Below are 11579 nucleotides of genomic sequence, written 5' to 3'. Positions count from 1 at the left end.
ACCAGATCACCCTTCCCAGTAGGTCAGAACTTTGCCTCTTTCTAATATCTTGATCAGAGATTGAGTGTAAGGTAAGATTTAAGAGTAAGGTCTCCAAACCAATATTTTCCTGTAGTTTTTCAGTCATGTCACCGGTCCATTTTCAGTTGATTGCTCTTTCTCTTACTGTATGTTATTAGTTGTGTAACCTGCAATCTATATATATTCACCATTCATTACCGTCATTCCTTTTATACAGTAGTTTGTATAACTTTAGCAGTAAACAAATCCTTAATTTATAAAGAACCTGATTATGTGCTTTTGTGTGTTTTAAGTATTTATTTAGTGAGCTGCTTTAGATTTTGAGAGTGTATTCATTCTTTTTGCTATCAAATTATCTTTATAGAGCGAGGTGCCCATAATTAATAACATTATGATAAAGTCTTTTATCTAAAGTAAACTTTCAGTTTTGATAGCCGTAGTAGAACGTAGTTGGCATTCTACCAAGTTAAATAATTATTAACTATCCTACAAGCAATTCACACTACATCAGAGTCTGTCATTTAGCTGGGACTGACTGGAGGCCCTGCTTTAAATAAGCTACAGGGGAGGGCGGGTACTTGTTATGATGTCTGAAATAATTTCAATGCATTCAGAATTCAAAAGCTCCCGGACAAATTTGTATGAAGATTCCTTTCCCACTCACCCCTGACGGCTCGAAAGATAGTACAATCTACCAGAGGCTGAGCTCTCCCAAACGCTGCTTTTTAGAAATCACTGACCTTGTTGATGCCTTTTTCCAGTCCATATTTTGAACCCAGAACCATATCTTGTCCGGCATAAAATCTCCTGTTACCCCATATGGAGGAGAAACATAGGATATCTGTGACTTTGTAACTAAATTATTTTCTACTTTGAACCAGACTTTACTTGTGTTTCTGACAAAAGGGTTCTGCATAGGGGTGGGTGATACTGCAAAATGTGATATCGGCAGCTTGCAGTATTTTGGTCTGCAGCTGTAAAATAACACCAAACAGCGCTCCTTTTCTACTCTGCCGTCATGCAGCCAGCAGTTCGCTGCTGAGTGACATGACTGCACGGCGGCAACACTCACAGTATAGCAGGGTAGGAAGGGGAGGGGCAGAGTGAGCATGAGCAAAGTAAGTGAGAGGAGCGATGTTTGCACATGCACAACCACAGTGATATAACGGGAGTTGTGTACAGAACGTAAAGAAGAGAAACTGAAACTTAAGTATTGATCTCATCACGCAAGTATTGATCAATACCGATGCCCACGTTGGTATCGATACATCGATATTTTAGATCAATCCATTCACCACTAGTTCTGCATTCTCTTTTTTAGTTGCTTTGGAGAGTCAGAGAACAAATATAGACCCAATGGCAGTGGAGTTGTTGTATTACGCCCAATTTCCACCCAGCGTATAGAAGTTCCATCCAAAAACCCAAACACATTGCTGCTCATATTTGGGCTACCCAGTCATATCAGGAATGTTGGGTGACTGGAGCCTCCTCTCTCATAAAGGTAGGTACAAGAGGGACAAGCGTAATCTTGCTCTCCCTTTGCTGCAGAGAAAATGCATTCAAATCTTTCTCATTTTGTGAAAGAATGAAGATTGGGAGGTTCAATGGTAGGGATTGAAATAAATACAGAAATGTAGGTAGGATATTCATTCGAGTTTTTCAGATTATTTAAGAAAATTAATGTTTGTTAATCTATTCATGTTATTACCTGAAAATACACCAAAACCCTTAATCAATTATTGATTATACAGTTATGAGTGCCGGTAATGACACAGCCAACAATATCATGAGCATAAAAGGGCCAAGCGGTTTTCAATGCCCCCAATTGTTATTCATCTGATCTAATCTTACCGCGATAGCCAGTGGCAAATAGTAATGGAGATAAAGGGCACCCCTGACGTGTACCTCTTGATCGTGCAAATGGTTCAGATACTATGCTGTTGGTCACTTCCGCAGTACTATACTATAAGTAGTATTTCCCAAATCGGGATAATATTTCAAAAAGATAGAAAGATACGGCAGGAAAATAAAATTTTCTGCCATTTAATTTAAATATCTGCTCTATTTGGCTTGCAAGATATTTAGCCTTGTCATCAGTCACTTTTTAAATTCAGTTTTTTTGCCATTGCATGCATTATTGCCTTGTATGAACTTGTGTGCTCAATGTTTTGTACGGAAGGATTGGTGGGAGTAGTTGGGATGAAAACAAACCAAAATATAGAGCAGCTTAAAGGTTCAATGTGTAAAATATGCCATAATTTTAACTTAAAACATTAAAATAAGTAACCAACATTATCAACAGAATGTTTAGAGGTAACAGTGTTAACGTTATGTCATAATATTACTGAAATTAGCATGCTAACGTATTGTATACCACTTGTTCCTCTAGTCTGCTCTCAATACACAGTAAGAAGAAGTAGAGCTGCCTGACTACAGCAGACTCAGGGCTTGTCAACATTACATCCATGATCCCTGCACGTTTTGATAGTTTGTTTTGATTAAATCCAAACGGTTCGCCTCGTCCTCACCATCAGCGGGAGGATGGTTAGCCAAGAGTAGAGTGTGTGGTGGCTGGGAGACAAGCGGATCTTCCGTTCCCGTTCGTCAAACTGTCTGTTGCTGCCATTACATAGGTTAGACCCAGAGCATCCGCATCAGCCCGCTGTGACTGCCAGTGCTTGGATTTTTGGCTGCACGCTCCTCTCCTGGGAAACAATACTATGTCAGCGAAACAAAAACATGAGTCGTTCCCTCGTCTCTGTCGCCCAGACCCAAGCCAATATACAAACTATTATAATATAATGTTACATGGACTGTACAGCCCCTAGTAAACACACATATGTCTAAGCCCTATGTGAATATTATAAAACATTAGTGTTATTTTGACTGGTTCTCAAAGTTTCAGCAGTCTGGTCTAATGAACTGACTAACAGACAGGCAGACAGGCAGACTACCATACGCAGGAGTAAAAAATACACAGTAAACTACACTAGAAGAGAGAGATGTAATACACAATATAAAGAATACATTAGAATACTCTAAAACTTAGAATACAATAAATATGACAAACTACTACAACTCAAATATAAGCTTAGGGAAACATAGTATAGTTAGATTTTTTAATAACTGATGATTTTGATGATTGATTCATTTAGATTGTATTGACTCAGTAGTAGAGGTGCTCGGAGCTACACATTGAACTTTTAAATAGTACAAGGAGTTATTCAGTGTTAATATCATTAATAATATTGTTAAGTGTAGCATTAATATCTGTTTGACATACAGGTACAGTACATGGGTATGCATCCTACAAACAAATTTGCTAATCTTTCACTTTGGCAGTTAGTGACACAAATTGTTACATAGTCATGTAGATGTGGCAGCAGCTGCATGTGGAAGTGGGTCAGGACAGTAATTTCTTATGAGAGGAGAGAGCAGAGGAACTGTCAAACATGCCACTCTATGTTACACAGCAATGAAAAGACTGAGGATGGAGAGGATGGAGAGGAGAGGGGAGGGAAGAGGATGAGACAGAAGCACAAAGAGATAGAAAGACAGAAGCCAAAGGAAAAGGGAGAAGAAACTGGGAGAAAATGATAGAGCAGAAGGGTGGAGAATTAGTAGCAAGAGAGCAGGCCAGAGAAGGAGTGGGATATGATCAGAGTGAAAGAGAGTGAGAATGAGAATGAGACTCCTATTACAAGAAACAGAGAGGAATAATCAGTGCAAATGACTGATAGGTAGAGAAAGCAAGAATAAATGGAGTGGTGGAGGAGAGCGCAGGGTAAGACTGAGCTGTGAAGTACTAAATTGGGATTAATCGAGACATGTGCTGGGGAAAAGAGGCAGGAGATAGACAGCTGTGCTGACTGGACTGCTTCCTTTGTCAGAGAAAGAGGAAGATGAAAGATCCTTTTCAAACTTGGCCAGCACAGACACGAATACAGCAAGCCATCTGGAAGAGTGTCATAAACCAGCCTTAAGAGAGATAGGGAGGGGGAGACAGGGAGCAGATATGAAGAGAGACAGAGAGGTGAGAAGGCAGTGTGTGTGTATGTGGTGTGTGTGCAACAAAGGGCTAAAAAGGCAGATAGAGACCTACCGCAAAATACAGATGGGAACTGTAAGAGAAATTAATTAAGGCATAATCTATATTTACTGTCAACAAATGTAATGAAAGGACCAAATAAACAATTAATTTATCCTACAAACAAATATTATCGGTACATTCTTATTCCTCTGTGCCATAGAGCTCCATAGGCCTTTTTTCACAGCAAACATTTTGACTTGTCATAGCAGGAATAGCTCATGTGTTACTAACAGTATTGATTGTGATCTTCTATTCAAGTGTCCCAGTAAGTTATGACAGTGTTACAGTTAGCCATTATTCACAATTCCAGGACACTGAATATGAAGCAGATGAATGCCATTCAACTGTCATTCATTAGGGCCCGAGCATGAAAGTGCCAGAGGTCCAACAGAGATATTATTAGGGCCCGAGCACCAACAATGTCAGAGCGTAGGACTTATTGAACCTGGTAGGACTATTATTATAATTATTTGGTCTTTTTGAATGCATTTTTTGGGTCCTTGAAAACTCTGCACATGTATAGGGAGTGGCAAAAATAGATATCTGATATGGGGGTTTCAATTATATGAAACAAATAATAATTCAAATTAAATAATAACAAAATAGTAAGGAGACATAATGGTGCAAGTAAAATGCAGGAAAAGGTAGAATATATACTGTACATATAAAATAGAAGATAAAACATAAGTATGGTAGCTCCATCCTGGTGATGTGCTGAGCAGCTTTCACCACCCTCTGTAGTCTGACGATTGAGGGCGGCGCAACTGCCATACCAGGAGGTGATGCAGCCAGTCAGGACATTCTCAATGGTGCACCTGTACAAGTTGCAGAGTATCCTGGAGTCCATGTTGAACCTCTGCAGCCTGCGGAGGAAGAAGAGCTGCTGTCTCGCTGTCTTTGTGATGGTGTTTGTGTGATGAGTACAGGTCAGGTCCTCACTGATGTGAACCATGACGAACCTGAAGCTGTTGACTATCTCCACAGTAGTCCTGTTAATGATGAGGGGGGCGTGTCACCCACTGTTTTGCTTCCTGTAATCCACAATCAGCGCCTTAGTTTTGCTGATGTTGAGATGGAGCTGTGTGTGGCCACGCAGCTATGCATGGACAGGGAGTAGAGGAGAGGGCTGAGCACGCAGCCATGAGGGACTCCGTGTCTGCTCGTTAGGATGTTCAGGATCCAGTCACAGAGGGTGCTGGTGAGCCCGAGGTCCTTGAGCGTGCTTGGAGGGCACAATGGTGTTGAATACTGAACTGTAGTTGATGAACATCATTCTTACACGTGTTCTGGTCCAGGTGGGAGAGGGCAGTGTGGAGGTCAGGGCAATGGCATCGTATGTAGACCTGCTTGCTCTGTGAGCAAACTGCAGAGGGTCCAGTGAGTCAGGGAGGGAGGAGGTGATGAAGGTGTTGACTGATCGCTCAAAGCACTTCTTAATGATGGAGGTCAGCACAACTGGGCGGTAGTCGTTGAGGCAGATTGGTTTTGTCCTTTTGGGGACAGAAATGATGGTGGACTCTTTAAAACGTGTGGGGACTACAGACTGGAACAGTGAATTATTGAAAATGTCTGTGAAGACATCTGCTCTTAAATTGTACGTAAAAAGTGTTCAGTCCATCTTGGTAGAGACACTTCCTCATCACTGTTATTGTTTTTAGTCCAGACCACATGTATCTAGCATTGGACCCCTTGAAGTCAAACTTCACTTCGTCCCTATATTTTCCACTTTCACCTGTCTGTACCGTTTTGACTTTTTGCCTATGAGCGAGTAGGAACAAAAGAGACATGTGGTCTGAGTTGCCAAAAGGGGAGCGAGGAAGGGCCTTATATTCATGGTGGAAAGGTGAATAATCATGGTCAAGTGTCTGTTGCATGGTTGCAGCTGATATGCTGATATTATCTAAGCAGGACTTTCTTTATGTTAGTGTTAAAATCCCCAGCCACAATAAAAGCAGCCTCTGGCAGTGAAGTCTCTTTCTTGTCAATAATCCCATACAGCTCCTCCAGCGCTTTGTTGTTGTTGTCAGTGTGCGGAGGGACATACTGCACACAAATACAAATTCCTGTCAACTTTTCTTGAAATTTCCTATGCTCGTCTTGTACGGCTCGTACCTTTCTTTTTTTAACGAGAGCAGCTGTTGTCTGTCCACAAACCACATCTCCAGCATCTTCCTCTCGATTTGCGGTTGTTGGATGCGCCAAAGCCAAATCTTTCCTCCTTTGTCACACTTTGTTTCTGTCCAACTGTGCAACTTTTTTTTATAAGAAATCGATCCATTTTACGTCTGTAGAAACACACGCAAACTATCATGAAATGGTGAAACGAGTCGACCGGAGCCAAGCTAACGTGAGTATGAAGTGCCAGGTTGGTTGTAGTATCCTCCAATTTAAATGCTCCAATTTAGCGATATAAATTATTTTTTTGCAAATGTCCATATTCATAAGCATGCTTATGATAACATATTTTTTAATGACCTTAAGTTTTATTTATTTCTATACTAGCCCACCATGTATCTACCCGTCCATGAGCACATTCACCATTGTAGTGTTGGATAGACCGCCAAAATTGGCAACTCCGGCAGTCAGGGTTGGGCAGAGCAAGTTTAAATATCTTGTTTCTAGTCTATATTTACATATTTTATCAATTATTATTACATATTATTTGTAGGCTAATAGAGCAGACTCTGTTTTAATGGGTTGTATGTAATAGCCCTTCTTGTTTTTAGTGTTTTTTATGAAATATCTGTATTTACTGCATAATCATATCTATCACCTCTTTATGTAGCCTACTGCCATGCGAGCCACCAATTAAAGCTTGGTGAGCCGCAGGAGGCTCGCGAGCTGCGCAATGAGTAAAACTGCTCTAGTCAGAGGAGACTTTAGGGAGGAGAACAAAAATGTGCTATCTTGGAAAATATGTCAATGATGGCAAGAATAACTGTATTACACTTGGAGGGGGAGGGGCTTACAAAGTCCAAGGAGATGTGGGACCGCCTACGCAGGAGAAGGGGACAATGAAGGACAAAGGGACATTGATGAGAGGATTTGTTCTGGGCACAGATTGGACAGTCGACAGCGAACTCCCCAGTCTCCTCTTTTAGCTACTGCCACCAGAAGCGTTGTCTGGTGGAGGCGGATTGTTCTCCGCATCCCTAGATGACGCCTTAGGTTAGACATGTGCCACTACTGCATGACCTTGAGTGCAGAGTGACTGAGACAAAAAGACAGTTAGGAGGACAGCAATCATCTGCATTCCCTCCAGTGCTTGCCTGACCTCATTCTCAATGTCCCAAGTGACAGCTTCAACAACTCAGGTAGGAAGCAGCATGGTAGTGGTCCATTGGATGTATTCCAGCTCAAACTGGCGGGAAAGAGCATCCACTTTATGATGATTGGGACATCGATGATAAAAGGGAAAGTTACCCTAACAATTAAAAAATACACTCACCTGGCTTGACAGGGTTCAATCTCTTGGTAGTCCTGATGTACTCCAGGTTGCTGTGATCAGTCCATGCCAGGAACAGCCTGTTTGGCCCCTCAATTCCTCCTGCGCCAACTTGATGGCCACTGTTGCAGGGTTCACACTACTTTTTGATAGTGACATCATTGAGACCCCGGAAGTCGATACAGGGGTGCATAGTCTTGACCTTATTATCAACACAGAAAAATCCCTTTGGCAGGAGAAGCCCGGGAAGAAAGTCAAAGACACAGTCATGTGGTTGATGAGGAGGAAGAGATGTGGCACAGAACTTGTTAAACACCTCTCTCAGATCCAGGTAAGCAGAGGGAACTCCTGAGAGGTCAAGGAAATCAGAAGGAGAATCAGGATACTTGGAACGGAAGCCGATACGAGACACAATGAGTTGCACAGATTACTCTAACCCAGAACCAGCACAGGTTTTCTTGCTGACAAGGGTGACCAGGGCATTGAGGTCAGTCGGTACTGGTCTTTAAGAGGTGGGGGAATTTACCCCCATCTCTTTAATAATTAATTTAAATAATAATTTAATAATAACTCAAAGTGCTTCTGGCACTGAGTAATAGTGGTCTGAATATACTGAATTTGAAGAAAATACACTCCACCTGAAGTTTGTTGTTAAAAAAGATGCCTGAAGATGGGTATAGCTGGTAGGTTGTGATGGCGAGATGAAGCTTCATGAAGCAATGAGCTTTCCATCCAATTGGTTTGCACATGTGCCGAAGCTTCATGGTCCTTCATTTGCTCTACTGCGCCATCAAGTGTAAATGTAAAACCGGCGAAGTGCAAGGCTGCAGTAGATGTAAAGTATCTTTGCCCTGAAGATTCTTTGACGCACATATATATGACTGAATATAATGTTCTACTAAAAAATAAAGATTGATGTTATTACGTGTTATTGAGAAGAGAGTGCCTGGAAAAAAAATTGGGCTTTTTACGCCTTAAATGATAGTGTAGTTTAAGATTGGACAGAGAGAAGGGGAATGACATGCAGCAAATAGCAGCAGGTCTGTTTCGAACCCCAGGCCGCTGCGGCAAGCATTTGAATGTGGGTCGCCTGCTCTACGAGCTACGCCACCAGGGATGTGTAATGTACACGTTGGATGTACATTATCTTTTCAACAGATTTAGATTTGGTATCTTTACTTGCTCACAAGGAAGATGATGCTGGCGTGCATAACAATTGTTTCGCTGGTTGGCTGGCTCCATAATGATCCAATACAAACGCAATATCAACAACAATGCATACTACGACAACAACAACCCACAAATTTGCGGTTCGCTACCCCTTATATTTCGAATCACACGCCAAACCCGCGAATCCGTTCCTGAATCAGTCACGTGGTACGGCAGGTTCACGAGGACGTCATCACATACGTCATCAACACAAGCCTCGACACGCACTTCACAAAAATCTTCCGTGGTTACTCGACACACGCTTCGAAGCCTCGACACGAAAGGACACATCACTATTGGTAGGTATGAGCTGGAAAACACAACATAGCACCAAGTGTTACCAAGTTCAGGTTAAAATTTCAGATAAAAAGGGACAAAAACTTAACTTATTAGACAGGTTTTTTTAAGAATAACACCAGGCCAGTTCACAAGCTGTGCATTTGGAGATATTATAATATTTATTGATAAAAGGCCATAAATAACTATTGGCCTTTACTATAAATAACGATTATATACCCAACATTCCATGTCAGTAGTAATGACACAAAGTAAGTGAAGTATAAACAAAAAATATTGTAATATTTGTGTTTATTTTGCAATTAATAAATGCAATTATGAAAAAAATAACATTTGTAAAAATAAAACCATGGTTGTCACATGTCTAAAGCTCCAGCAGTTCATTGGCTACTCAATACGCGTGTCACCGGGAGACTGGGCTGCTGCTGGCTTTGTCTGTAAACAAAAGAAGAGGGCTGGCACTTCCTTATCAAGTTGACACTCATTGGCTCTTGATGGCTATAGATAACGCATGGAAGCTCCAATTGGCTCAAATGAAGTGTCAATCGAAATGTCGGAGTTCGGCATCCCGTTAGCAAATATCAAAATAGCGCTAATAGCTTCTTACATGCCGTTTTTATCGATTATAATCACGAAAATAAACACAATGAACAGCGTATATTCGTGTCATCTTTCCGGTGGCGGCGCAGCCAGGAGAGGAGTCCGCCGGAGGAGAGAAGTCGGCAGAGCCAGCACCTGGCAACTGCCTTTGTCAGACGGAGCCCCAGTCAGAGGCCGAAGAGACTTGAGCTCAGCCAAAACAACACTGGCGCTACAGTGTCTCACTATCGCCTCTAGAGGAACAACTGGTATTACAAGACAGGACGGAGTTCAGCTAGTCAGTTAGCATGCTAATTTCAGTAGATATCTCTGCAGCACAATATATAGACGTCTTTGAAATAATGTCTACACTGTTACCTCTTCACACGCTGTTGATAACGTGTTTTTGCCAATGACTTCATCTCACTCCTCGACTGTCTTAGTATCACACAACATGTTAACTTTCCTACCCATAATAAAGGCCACATATTGGACTTGGTCTGCTCCACTGGCATTACTTCTTGTAATGTCACCGATGCCGAGTTTCCTATCTCTGACCACAAAGTTGTGCTCTTTGAGGTTCACGCAAAGCTAAAGATGAACGGATCATCTCTTTCAGAAATATCAAACACATCGACCCCACAGATTTCACCACCCTGATCAACTCCTACCCCTACATACGGGCCAAAAAGTTAGAATTTGATTTCATCAGACCAGAGAATTTTGTTTCTTATGATCTGAGAGTCCTCTAGGTACCTTTTGGCAAACGCCAAGCGGGCTATCACATGTTTTTTATAGGGCTTTATATATGCTTTTAATAAGGAGTGGCTTCCGTCTGGCCACTCTACCATAAAGGCCTGATTGGTGGAGTGCTGCCTGGATGGTTGATCTTCTGAAAGGTTCTCCCATCTCCTCAAGGATACACTGGAGCTCTGTCAGAGTTACCTTCGTGTTCCTGCACACCTCCCTGGCCAAGGCCCGTCTTCCCCTATTGCTCGGTTTGGCCGGGCGGCCAGATCTAGGAAGAGTCTGGGTGATTCTAAACTTCTTCCATTTACGAATGATTCGTCATCATAATCATTCTGGTGGCCACTGTGGTCTTTGGGACCTATAAAGCTGCATAAATGTTTTCATACCCATCTCTAGATCTATGTCTTGACACAATCCTGTTTCTGAGGTCTGCAGATACTTCTTTTGATTCCATGGCTTGGATTTTTCTCTAACATGAACTGTCAACTGTGGGACCTTATATAGTCAGGTGTTGGCCATCCTCAATCATGTCCAATCAATTTAATTTAGCACAGGTGGACTCCAATTAAGTTGTAGAAACATTGCAAGCAGTATCAGTGAAAAAATAATGCATCTCAGCTCAGTTTTGGGTGCCATATCAAAAGGTGTGCATACCTGTGTACATATGATATTTTACAAATGTCTAAAAACCTGTTTTCACTTTGTCATTATGGGCTATTTTGTCTAGAATTTTGAGACTGAAAATGAACTCAATCTATTGTAGAAAAAGTCGATAACGTAATAAAAGATGGAGACGGTGAAAGGGGTGTGCAGACTTTCCGGCTTGACTGTATGAGAATTTGAGTGTAGGTTTAATGTGATGCAGGATCCATGTTGCATATGTACTCAGTGTACTTTTAGATGCATATGTTTGAACCTGTCATGAAACCTTAATCCTCATGCTTGTTGTTTTCACGGGACGGGTTTTCTTGTCTTTTGGCGGTGGCGGTTTGACATGTGACTGGCAAAGTCACAAAGGGGGGAAATGTTGTAGTACATTTCTTCCAGTGAATATTCTGCCTTGTAATATAATATAATATAATATAAAACAATATAATAAGGTAATCTTATATATTCTATTCAGAATATTAATTGTATCTATCTAATGTTAGAAGTAGACAGTGCGCCTGTAACGAGGATTGCAGTCGT

General features: G+C 41.5%; 1 long non-coding RNA gene across 1 annotated transcript; it reads right to left on the bottom strand.

The window, feature by feature from the left end:
* Positions 1-2305: 2305 nt before the first annotated feature.
* On the bottom strand, positions 2306-10831 carry LOC115003707 (uncharacterized). Its single transcript, XR_003831694.1, has 3 exons — positions 10587-10831; positions 7560-7904; positions 2306-2726 (listed from the first exon to the last, which is right to left on the bottom strand). It is a non-coding gene; the product is annotated as an uncharacterized LOC115003707 (long non-coding RNA).
* Between the last annotated feature and the right edge of the window lie 748 nt (positions 10832-11579).

This window comes from Cottoperca gobio, chromosome 24, assembly GCF_900634415.1.
Source record: "Cottoperca gobio chromosome 24, fCotGob3.1, whole genome shotgun sequence".
NCBI lineage: Eukaryota > Metazoa > Chordata > Actinopteri > Perciformes > Bovichtidae > Cottoperca > Cottoperca gobio.
Note: the sequence above shows the minus strand (reverse complement) of the source record. Positions and strands in the feature narration are given on the sequence as shown.